Below are 10,711 nucleotides of genomic sequence, written 5' to 3' on the forward strand. Positions count from 1 at the left end.
ACCCTCACCCGAACCCAAACCCTCACCATCACCCTAATCCTAAACCTAACACTCACCCTCACCCTCAACTTCAACCTAAACATAACCCTCACCCTAAATGTTACCCTCACCCTACCCTAACCCTAACAATAACCCGAACCCAAACCCTAATCCTAACACTCACCCAAACCCTAATCCTAGCACTTAACAAACCCTCATTCAAACCCTCACTCTCACCCTAATCATCTCACTAAACCTAACCCTAAAATTTAACCTAACCATAACCCTCCACCTCACCCTTACCCTAACCCTAACCCTAATCCTAACCCACACACTAACCCTTACCTTCACCCTAACCCAAAACCTAACCCTAACCCTACCTCTCACACTAACCCTAACACTCACCCTAAACTTAACCCTAAACCTAACCCTAAACCTAACCCTAAACCTCACCCTAACACTTATCCTCACCCTACTGTAACCCTAAACCTAACCCTAACTGTCTCCCATACCCTAACACTCACCCAATCCCTAAGCCTAACACTATACCTAACCCTCACCCTAAACCTTACCTAAACCTAGCCCTCACCCTACACCTCACCCTAACCCTAACACTAACACTATTACTCACTTTCAGCCTAGCCCTCACCCTAAACCTAATCCTAACCTTAACCCTCACCCTAACCCTAACCTTCACCCTAACCCTCACCCTCACCCCCACACTAATCCTCAGCCTAAACCTAACCCTAACATTAACCCTAACCTTCAACCTAACCCTCACCCTTACACTAACCCTAAACCTAAACCTAACCCTAACCCTGAGCCTAATTCTCACCCTAACCCTAACACTAACCTTAACCCTCACCCTCACCCTCACCCTATCCCTCACCCTCACCCTCACGCTAATCCTAATGCGAACCCTAACAATCACCCTAACCCTCACCCTAAAACTAATGCTAACCCAAACACTCACCCTCACCCTAACCCTCACCCGAAACCTTATCCTTACCCTAACCCTAAACTTAACCCTCACACTAAACCCAATCCTCACCCTAACCCTAATTCTACCACTCAGCCTAACCCTAACTGTAACCTTAAGCCTCACCCTATCCTTAACCCTAACCCTAACCCTCACCCTCACCCTAAACCTCACCCTAAGCATTAAACTCACCCTAACCACAATGCTAACCCTAACCCTCAAGCTAACCCTAACCCTAATCCTCACCCTCAACACAAACCTAACCCTAACCTTAACCCTCACACTAAACCTAACCCTCACCCTTACCCTAACCCTTACCGAAACCCTAACCCTAATCCTAACCTAATCCTAATCTGACCCTCACCCTCAAACTTACCCGCCAACTAACCCTAAACCTCAACCTAACCCTCACCGTCACCATCACCCTAAGCCTAACCTTAACCGTAACCTTAACCCTCACCCTAACATTAACCATAACACTCACCCTAACCCTCAACTTAACACTAACCCGAACCCTAACCCTCACCATCACACTAATCCTCACCCTAACCCTTACCCTAATCCTAACCATAAAATTCACACTAAACATAACCCTCACCCTAACCCTTACCCTAACCCTAACCCTCAGCCTCATCCTAACCCTAAATCTAACCCTAACCATCACCCTAACCCTAACCCTAACCCTAACCCTCAGCCTAACCTTCAAGCTCACCCTAATCCTCTCCCTAACCCTAACCCTAACACTTACCCTAAACATAACCCTCCCCCTCACCCGCACCCTAATCCTAATCCTAACCCTAACCCTCACCCTCAAACTCACTCTCACCCTCAGCCTAAACATAACCCGAACCCTAATCCTATCCTAACCCTAACCCTAAACATAACCCTAATCCTAACACTAACATTAACCATAACATTCACCCTAACCCTCACCTTAACACTAATCCTAACCCTAACCCTCAACCTCACGCTAACCCTCACCCTAACCTTTACCCGTAACGTAACCCTAACCCTCACACTAAACATAACCCTCTCCCTAACCCTAACCATACCCCTCACACTAACCCTCATCCTAACCCTAACCCTAAAACCAAACCTAAACCTAACCCTATCCATAACCCTCACCCTAACCCTCACCCTCACCCTCAGCCTAACCCTAATCCTAAACCTAACCCTCAGCCTCAACCTATCCCTAACACTAACCCTAACCCTAACCATAACCTCACCCTCAACATAAACCTAACCCTAACCCTAAACCTCACACTAAAACTAACCCTCACCCTTATCCTAAACCTTAGCTTAACACTAACCCTAAACCTAACCATCACTCTCACTCTAATCTTCACCCTAAACCTTACCCTCACCCTCACCTTTACCCTCAAACTAAGCCTAAACCTCAACCTAACCCTAACCCTAACCCAAACCCTCACCATCACCCTCACCCTAAGCCTAATCCTAACCCTGACCCTAACCCTAACCCTCACCCTAACCCTAACCCTCACCCTAACCCTAACCCTCACGGTAACCCTTAACCTCACACTAACACTCACCCTAACCCTAACCTTAACCCTTACCTTAACCCTCACACTTAACCTAAACCTAATCCTAACCCTCACCCTCATGCTCACCTTAACCGTCAGCCTAAACCTAACCCTATCCCTGAGACTAATCAAAAACCTCACACTAAACCTAACCCTGACCCTAACCCTAAACTTAACCCTAACCCTCACACTAAATGTAATGCTCACAATAACCCTAATCCTACCCCTCAGCCTAACCCTCACCCTAACCCTAACCATAACCTTAAGCCTCACCCTATCCCTAACCCTAACCCTAACCCTCACCCTCACCCTAAACCGTACCCTAAACATTACCCTCGCCGGGCGCTGGTGGCTCACGCCTGTAATGCTAGCTACACAGGAAGCTGAGATCTGAGGATCACGGTTCAAAGCCAGCCTGGGCAGGAAAGACCATGAGACTCCTATCTCCGATAAATGACCAGAAAACCGGAACTGGCGCTGTAGCTCAAGTGGTAGAGCACTCGCCTTGAGCTGAAGAGCTGAGGGAAAGCGCCCAGTCCCAGAGTTCAAGCCCCACGACCGACAAAACAAAAACAAACAAACAAAAAACATTACCCTCACCCTAAACCCAATGCTAACCCTCACCCTAAAGCTAACCCTCACCCTAATCCTCACCCTCAACCTAAACCTAACCCTAACCCTAACCCTCACACTAAACCTAACCCCCATCTTAACCTAACCCTTACCGTAACCCTAACACTAATCCTAACACTCACCCTCACTTAATCCTCACCCTAAAATTGACCCTCACCCTCAACCTTACCTGCAAACTAACCCTAAACCTCAACCTAACCCTAACCCTAACCCTCACCATCACACTCACCCTAAGCCTAACCCTAACCTTAACCCTAACCCTAACCCTCACCCTAACCCTAACACTAACATTACCCATAACACTCACCCTAAACCTCACCTTAACACTAACCCTAACCCTAACACCCACCCTCACGCTAATCCTCACCCTAAACCTTACCCTCACCATAACCCTAACCCTCACACTAAACATAACCCTCACCCTAACCCTTAGCCTAACCTTAACCCTCAGCCTCACCCTAACCCTAAAGCTAACCCTAACCGTCACCCTCATCCTCACCCTAACACTAACCCTAAACCTAACCCTCATCCGCACCCTAACACTCACCCTCACACTAACCCTAATCCTAACACTAACATTAACCATAACCCTCACCCTAACCCTCACTTAACACTAACCCTAACCCTAACCCTCACCATCACGCTAATCCTCACCCTAAACCTTACCCTCACCCTAACCTTAAATTCACACTAAACATAACCCTCAACCTTACCCTAACCCTAACCCTCAGCCTCACCCTAACCCTAAAGTTAACCCTAACCGTCTCACTAAGCCTAACCCTAAACCTAACCCTTATCCTCACACTAACACTCACCCTCACCCTAACCCTAACCATAATCCTAAACCTCACACTAACCCTAAACCTCACCCTAAAACACAAGGTAAACCGTACCCTACTCCTAATGCTCATCTTAACCCTAATCTTCACCCGAACCCTCACCATCACCCTAATCCTAAACCTACCCCTCACCCTAACCCTCATCCTCACCCTAAACCTAACCCTAACCCTCACCATCAACTTCAACCTAACCCTAACCCTTCCCCTAAATCTTACCCTCACCCTAGCCTAACCCTAACAATAACCCGAACCCGAACCTTAACCCTAACACTCACCCAAACCCTAACACTAACACTAAACTGAACCCTCACTCAAAAACTCACGCTCACCCTAATCATCTCCCTAACCTTAACACTAAACCTTACCTAAACATAACCCTCACCCTCACCCTTACACTAACCCTAAACCTAATCCTAACCCTCACCCTAACCCTTACCTTCACCCTAACCCAAAACCTAACCCTAACCCTAACTCTCACACTAACCTTAACACTAACCCTAACCCTAACCCTAAACCTAACCCTCAAACTCACCCTAAACCTCACCCTAACCCTTATCCTTACCCTACTCTAACCCTAACCCTAACTGTCACCCTAACCCTAACACTCACCCAAACCCTAAGCCTAACACTAAACCTAACCCTCATCCTTAACCGCACCCAACCCTAACCCTCACCGTACACCTCACCCTAACAGTAACACTACCCCTAAAACTCACCTTCAGCCTAGCCCTCACCCTAAACCTAATCCTAACCTTAACCCTCACACTAACCCTAACCTTCACCCTAACACTCACCCTCATCCCCACCCTAATCCTCAGCCTAAACCTAACCCTAACCTTCAACCTAACGCTCACCCTTACACTAACCCTAAACCTAAACCTAACCCTAACCCTGAGCCTAATTCTCACCCTAAACCTAACCTTAACCCTCACCCTCACCCTCATCCTATCCCTCACCCTCACCCTCACGCTAATCCTAATGCGAACCCTAACAATCACCCTAACCCTCACCCTAAAACTAATGCTAACCCAAACACTCACCCTCACCCTAACCCTCACCCGAAACCGTATCCTTACCCTAACCCTAAACTTAACCCTCACACTAAACCCAACCCTCACCCTAACCCTAATTCTACCACTCAGCCTAACCCTAACTGTAACCTTAAGCCTCACCCTATCCCTAACCCTAACCCTAACCCTCACACTCACCCTAAACCTCACCCTAAACATTAAACTCACCTTAACCCCAATGCTAACCCTAACCCTCAAGATAACCCTAACCCTAATCCTCACCCTCAACACAAACCTAACCCTAACCCTCACACTAAACCTAAACCTCACCCTTACCCTAACCCTTACCGAAACCCTAAACCTAATCCTAACCCTCACCCTCACCCTAATCCTCACCCTAAAACTGACCCTCACCCTCAACCTTACCTGCAAACTAACCCTAAACCTCAACCTAACCCTAACCCTAACCCTCACCATCACCATCACCCTAAGCCTAACCCTTACCTTAACCCTAACCTTAAACCTCACCCTAACCCTAACCCTAACACTAACCATAACACTCACCCTAAACCTCACCTTAACACTAACCCGAACCCTAACCCTCACCATCACGCTAATCCTCACCCTAACCCTTACCCTCACCCTAAACCTAAAATTCACACTAAACATAACCCTCACACTAACCCTTACCCTATCCGTAACCCTCAGCCTCACCCTAACCCTAAAGCTAACCCTAACCGTCACCCTAACCCTAACCCTAAACTTAACCCTCATCCTCACACTAACACTCACCCTCATCCTAACGCACAACTTAAACCGAACCCTAATCCTAATGCTCATCCTAACCCTAACCCTCACCCGAACCTGAACCCTCACCATCACCCTAATCCTAAACCTACCCCCCACCCTAACCCGCATCCTCACCCTAAACCTAACCCTAACCCTCACCATCAACTTCAACCTAACCCTAACCCTCACCCTAAATCTTACCCTCACCCTACCCTAACCCTAACAATAACCCGAACCCGAACCTTAACCCTAACACTCACCCAAACCCTAACACTAACACTAAATTGAACCCTCACTCAAACACTCATGCTCACCCTAATCATCTCCCTAACCCTAACCCTAATCCTTACCCTAAACATAACCCTCACCCTCACCCTTACACTAACCCTAACCCTAATCCTAAACCTCACCCTAACCCTTACCCTCACCCTAACCCAAACCCTAACCCTAACTCTCACACTAACCTTAACACTCACCCTAACCCTAACCCTAAACCTAACCCTCAAACTCACCCTAAACCTCACCCTAACCCTTATCCTTACCCTACTCTAACCCTAACACTAACCTTAACTGTCACCGTAACCCTAACACTCACCCAAACCCTAAGCCTAACACTAAACCTAACCCTCATCCTTAACCTCTCCCAACCCTAACCCTCACCATACACCTCACCCTAACCCTAACACTAAACCTGAAACTCACCTTCAGCCTAGCCCTCACCCTAAACCTAATCCTAACCTTAACCCTCACCCTAACCCTAACCTTCACCCTAACCCTCACCCTCACCCCCACACTAATCCTCAGCCTAAACCTAACCCTAACATTAAACCTAACCTTCAACCTAACCCTCACCCTTACACTAACCCTAAACCTAAACCTAACACTAATCCTGAGCCTAATTCTCACCCTAAACCTAACTTAACCCTCACCCTCACCCTATCCCTCACCCTCACCCTCACGCTAATCCTAATGCGAACCCTAACAATCACCCTAACCCTCACCCTAAAACTAATGCTAACCCAAACACTCACCCTCACTCTAACCCTCACCGAAACCTTACCCTTACCCTAACCCTAACCTTAACCCTCACACTAAACCTAACCCTCACCCTAACCCTAATTCTACCACTCAGCCTAACCCGAACCTTAACCTTAAGCCTCATCCTATCCCTAAACCTAACCCTAACCCTCATGCTCACCCTAAACATCAACCTAAACATTACCCTTACCCTAAGTGCAATGCTAACCCTAACCCTCAAGCTAACCCTAACCCTAATCCTCACCCTCAACACAAACTAAACCTAACCCTCACCCTTACCCTAACCCTTACCGAAACCCTAACCCTAATCCTAACCCTCACCCTCACCCTAATCCTCACCCTAAAACTGACCCTCACCCTCAACCTTACCCGCAAACTAACCCTAAACCTAAACCTAACCCTAAACCTAACCCTCACCATCACCCTCGCCCTAAGCCTAACCCTAACCTTAACCCTAACCCTAACATTAAACGTAAGACTCACCCTAACCCTCATCTTAACACTAAACCTAACCCTAACAATCACCCTCACACTAATCCTCACAGTAACCCTTAACCTCACCCTAACCCTAACCCTCACCCTAAACATAACCCTTACCCTAACCCTTACCCTAACCCTAACCCTCACCCTCACCCTAACCCTAACCCTAACCCTAACTGTCACCCTAACCCTAACCCTAACCCTAACTGTCACTCTAACCCTCACCCTAAACCTAAACCTCATCCTCACCCTAACCCTCACGGTAACCCTCACCTGAAACCTTACCCTTACCCTAACCCTAACCTTAACCCTCACACTAAACCTAACCCGCAGCCTAAAGCTAACTCTACCACTCAGCATAACTCTAAACCTAACCCTAATCCTCACCCTACCCTACCCCTAACCCTAAGCCTCACCTTCACCCTAGCCCTCACCCTAAGCTTCACCCTAACCCTAACCATAACCCTAAACCTAACCCTAACACTCACCCAAAACCTAACCCTAACACTAAACCTAACACTCATCCAAACCTTCACCATCACCCTAATGCTCACCCTAACCTTTACCCTAACCTTTACCCTAACCCTAACACTCACCCTGACTCAAACTGCATGCTAACCCTCACCGTGACCATAATCCTCACCCTAAACCTAACCATAACATTTACCTAACCTAAACCCTCACCCTCACCCTCATCCTAACCCCCACCGTCACCCTATCCATAACCCTAACCATACTCCTCACCCTAACCCTCACACTAACACGAACCCTAACCCACACCCTCACCCTAACCTTCACGGTCACCCTAAACTTAATACTCACCCACACCCTAAACCTCACCCAAAACCTCACCCTCACCCTCACCCTAGCCCTCAACCTAACTCTAACTCTACCTTAAATCTAACCTTAAACCTAACCCACACCCTCACACTAAACCTAACCCTAAGCTTCACCCTAACCCTAACTCTCACCCCCACCCTAACCCTAAGCCTAACCCCAAACCTAACACTCATCCTAACCCTTACCCTCACCCTCACCCTCACCATAAACCTAACCCTAAGCCTCACCCTAACCATCACACTCACCCTAACCCATACCCGAAACCTAACCCGCACCTTCACCCTAACCCTAAACCTAATACTAACCCTCACCCAAAACCTAACCCTAACCCTCACCCTAACCCTAACGATAACCCTAAACCTCACCCTCATCCTAACACTCACCCTAACCCTTACCCTCACTCTAATCCTAATCATATCCCTAAACCTCACCCTCACACTAACCCTAAACCTCACCCTAACCATAACTCTTCCCCTCATGCTAATCCTCAACCTATTCCTAACCTTAACCCGAACCCTAACCCTATCCCTTACCTAACTGAAACCCTCATGCTCACCCTCACCCTAATCCTAACCCTCACCCTCACAATAACACTCACACTAACATTTACCCTCACACTAAACCTAAACCTAACCCTAATGCTAACCCTCAACTAACCCTACCACTCATCCTAACCCTAAACCTTACACTAACCCTAAACCTCACCCTAACATTCAACCTAACCCTAACGATAACCCTAAACCTAACTCTAACTCTCCCTCTCACCCTAACCCTAATCCTAACCCTCACCCTCACCCTAACCCTTACCCTAACCCTAACCCTCACCCTCACCCTCACCCTAACCCTAAACCTAACCATAACGGTCACACTAACCCTCACCCAAAACCTAACCCTAAACCTAACCCTCATCCTCACCCTCACCATAATCCTAACCCTAATCCAAACCCTCACACTAACCCTAAGCCTCACACTAACACTTACCCTACCCCTCACCCTAACCCTCAAAGTAAATCTAACCCTAATCCTAACCCTCATTCTAACCCTAAACCCCACCCGAACCCTCACACTCACCATCACCCTAATCCTAAACCTACCCCTCACCCTAACCCTCATCCTCACCTTAAACCTAACCCTAACCCAAACCCGCAACCTCAACCTAGCCCTAACCCTCACCCTAAACCTTACCCTCACCCTACGCTAACCCTAACACTAACCCGAACCCGAACCCTAACCCTAACACTCACCCAAACCCTAACCCTAACACTAACCCTAACCCTCACCCTAAACCTCACCCTTAAGCTAACCCTAAACCTAACCCTAAACCTAACCCTCAACCTACCCCTCACCCTAACCTTAATCCTAATCCTAACCCTCACCCTCACCCTAATACTCAACCTAACACTTACCTTCACCCTAACCCTTACCCTCATTCTAACCCTAATCCTAAACCTAGCCCTCACCCTTAACTTCACCCTAATCCTATACCGAACCCTCACCCTCAACCTAACCCTCTCCCTAACCCTAACCCTCACCCTCAACCTCAACCTCACCCTAACCATAATCCTCACCCTCACCCTAACCCTCTCCCTAACCCTAACTCTCATCCTAACCCTAACCCTAACCTTAACAATCATTATAACCCTAACCCTAACCCTAACCCTCAACCCCACCCTAAGCCTAACCCTCACCCTAAACCTAACCCTAACGATCACCCTACCCTAACCCTAACCCTAACCCTAACCCTCACCCTAACCCTAACACTCACGCTAACTGTAAACCTAAAACTAATCCTAACCCTCACCATAACCCTCACTTTAAAACTAACTCTAAGCCTAACTGTAACATCAACCTACCCCTCACCCTCATCCTAACCCTAACCCTAATTCTCACCCTCACCCTAACACTCACCCTAACCGTTACCCTCGCCCTAACCATCACCCTAAACCTAACACTCACACAAAACCTAACCTCACACTAACCCTACCCCTACCCATGAGCCTAACCCTCACACTAACCGTAACCTTAACGCTACACCTCAACCTATCCCTAAACCTAACCCTAACCCTCAACGTCACACTAGGCCTCAGCTTACACGAACCCTAATCCTACCCTCACCCTAACCTTAACCCTAACATTTAAACTAACCCTAACCCTCACCCTGAACCTAAATCTCAGCCTAACCATAATCATAACCCTCACCTTCCCACTAACCCTCACTCTAACCAAAATCCTAACCCTCACCCAACAATAGGCCTCAGCATAACAATAACCCTAAGCCTAAACATCACCCTCACCCTAACACTCACCCTAACCATTAGCCTCACATTAACCCTAATCCTAACCCTAAACCCAACCCTCACCATCACCCTCAGCCTAACACTAACCCTAACCATAACCCTCACACTCACCCTCACCCTAAACCTAACCCTAACCCTCAACTTCACCCTCAACCTCAATCTCACCATAAACCTAACCCTAACCGTCACACTACCCCTAACCCTAAACCTTATCCTCACCCTAACCCTAATGCTAACCATAACGCTACACCCTCACACTAACCCTAACCCTCACCCTAAGCCTAAT

This window comes from Dipodomys merriami, unplaced genomic scaffold, assembly GCF_024711535.1.
Source record: "Dipodomys merriami isolate MVZ:Mamm:240054 unplaced genomic scaffold, mDipMer1.0.p SCAF_364, whole genome shotgun sequence".
In the NCBI taxonomy this organism is placed as follows: Eukaryota; Metazoa; Chordata; class Mammalia; order Rodentia; family Heteromyidae; genus Dipodomys; species Dipodomys merriami.